Source organism: Gymnoscopelus braueri, assembly GCF_963280865.1.
Source record: "Gymnoscopelus braueri genome assembly, chromosome: 13".
NCBI classification, from domain to species: domain Eukaryota; kingdom Metazoa; phylum Chordata; class Actinopteri; order Myctophiformes; family Myctophidae; genus Gymnoscopelus; species Gymnoscopelus braueri.
The window spans coordinates 29,206,594-29,209,093 of NC_137615.1; the positions used below are offsets into that span (position 1 = coordinate 29,206,594).

Below are 2,500 nucleotides of genomic sequence, written 5' to 3' on the forward strand. Positions count from 1 at the left end.
GTCAGTGAATGGTGAGTGTAGGCTACATGAAGTCTGTCTGCAGGAAAGTAGAAGCATTTTGGTACGGGACAATGGAAGGACAGATTGACGTATTTATGTTGCCAGCTTTCCTCCAAATTATGTGTATAAGTTATGAAATGTATGCTTTGAATAGTGGTTAAAGTCAGTTTAAAGTTTAAAAGTGGTTAAAGTCAAACACAATTTGTAGCGCCAGATATGTCTTACACAGTACCGCCTGACTCCATGTTCTCCACACACTATGTCTGTCTGTCTGTCTGTCTGTCTGTCTGTCTGTCTGTCGCTCTTTACTTATATTTGTTGGTTTGTTTACTGTTGAGTGAGAAAACAATGTTGCACATTAAACAAATCATCTGGGGACAAGTACTCACATTCTTTACTTAAGTAAAAGTATCAATAGAATACTGCAATGTAGAAATACTCTGTTACAAGTCAAAGTCCGGAATTCAAAATTGACTTGAGTAAAAGTACAAAAGTATTGGTATCAAAATGTACTTAAAGTACCAAAAGTAGAAAGTACTCATTATGCAGAAAGTTCACAAGTTTTCAAATGTGTAAAATGTAAAAGATCTTTTGAAAATAGCAGATCTTGCAGATCTGCTATTTTCAAATGGCCGAAATGTATATAGGGCTGAATTGGGTAATGTATGTTTTGTAATAATAATCAAAATCTACAAAGTAACTAGTAACTAAAGTTTTCAAATAATTGTACAACAAATATAAAAGTACAATATTTGCCTCTGAGATGTAGTGGAGTAGAAGTAAAAATACAGAGAATTGGAAATACTAAAAAAAACTCAAAATTGTACTTAAGTACCGTACTTGAGTAAATGTACTTAGTTACTTTACACCACTGCCTGTATGGATACTGAATGACACTCTTATAAACTCAACACTGTCTCCACAAAAGACCTATTCCTGAGACACTGCAGCGATATGATGTAACACTTCAAGTGGACATGTATTTATTATGTGTTAAACACAATAATTACAACTTACAACTTTGGTCATTACATTGTAGGCGAAATTGTGACGCATTGTGAGCTATTTAGAACAGTGTGGGTGGTTAACCACTTGAACCCCAGCATCCCTTATTCTGGGGGGAACATTAGCCAAAAATAGCAGTTGAAAGCTATTTTTGGTGAAGAGATTTGATGCAGACTCACTGCAAAAAGCACTTTAAGTACAGAGTCAGCTCAGGTCCAGTTTACGAAGTCTAGACTCTAGAGCATTGGACTCCAGGGGTCCTTGGGGGGAGTTCCAGGGGGTCCCCAGCTAAATGTGTTAATACAGCATGAGCATCACAACCATTTTAACCCCTTTATCCATATTTTATACGTTGGCTGTTCAAAAATAGCAGACATAGGCTACAAAGCTCTGTTCATCTGCTGCTATTTGTGAAAATATTTGAAAAATATCAAAAATGTTTGGAACATTTTGAATATATTAGATTTTTTTAAAACAAAAATCTTCTGTTCTGGGAGTCTCTGGCACAAAACATTTTCAGGTGGGGGTCCGCGGCCAACTACATATCAATTTGGGGGTCCTTGGTACGAAAACGTTTGAGAACCACTGGTCAACCAATGGTCCGGGGACCACCAGTGGTCCTTGAAGGAGTACCAGGGGGTCCCAAGCAAAATTAGTTAATAGCGTCACAATCATTTTTAACCACTTAGCTTTGGCTATTCAAAAATAGCAGATATACAAGCTCATAGCGCGGCACCGAGTGCCGCGCTATGAGCTTGTAGATCTGCTATTTTTGAAAAACCTTGAAAAAGTGTGCATATCTTTGAATATTTATATTTTTTAAAGCGAAAATGTACTGATATCTTTGCTTCTGGGGGTCCCTGGCACAAAACATTTTCAAAAGGGGGTCCGTGGCCAAATGTATATAAATTTAGGGGTCCTTGGCATGAAAAAGGTTGAAAACCACTGGTCTAGACTGGGTTCAAGGGGTTCAAGTGGTTCAAGTCATATCATGCGCAACCAAAAACATGTGTTTCTAAGGTGCATACATTCACCATGCAGGACTCTTCCTATACATGCTTGATGCCTTTATTGCTCTTATCACTGTCATTAGCTGGGAAGCAGCTCTGGACTCTTTCAGTTATAATGGTTATAATTATCATAGCCACAAAGACAGATAGAGAGGGGGGAGGGAGGGAGGGGGGGGGGTGGTGGTGATGTATATAGGTCCTATACATCACCCCCCCCCCCTTATAGGAAGAGAGAGAGACAGAGCAAAGCGGCTGTTCTTGATTTGCTGTTCTGCTGTCCTTGTTAAAGGGTTTGTGTGTGTGTGTGTGTGTGTGTGTGTGTGTGTGTGTGTGTGTCTGTGTGCGCTTGCGTGTGTGTGTGTGTGTGTGTGTGTGTGTGTGTGTGTGTGTGTGTGTGTGTGTGTGTGTGTGTGTGTGTGTATGCGTGTGTGTTTGAAACAGAGAGAGAGAGAGAGAGAGAGAGAGAGACAACACAGACAGACAGA

The 2,500-nt window shown here is 39.5% G+C and overlaps 1 protein-coding gene across 1 annotated transcript in view; it reads right to left on the reverse strand.

Annotated features, from left to right (window-relative positions):
* grapa (GRB2 related adaptor protein a) overlaps positions 1-2,500 on the reverse strand; it is a 32,837-nt gene that overhangs the window by 29,368 nt on the left and 969 nt on the right. The gene's annotated exons all lie outside the window — the stretch shown is intronic.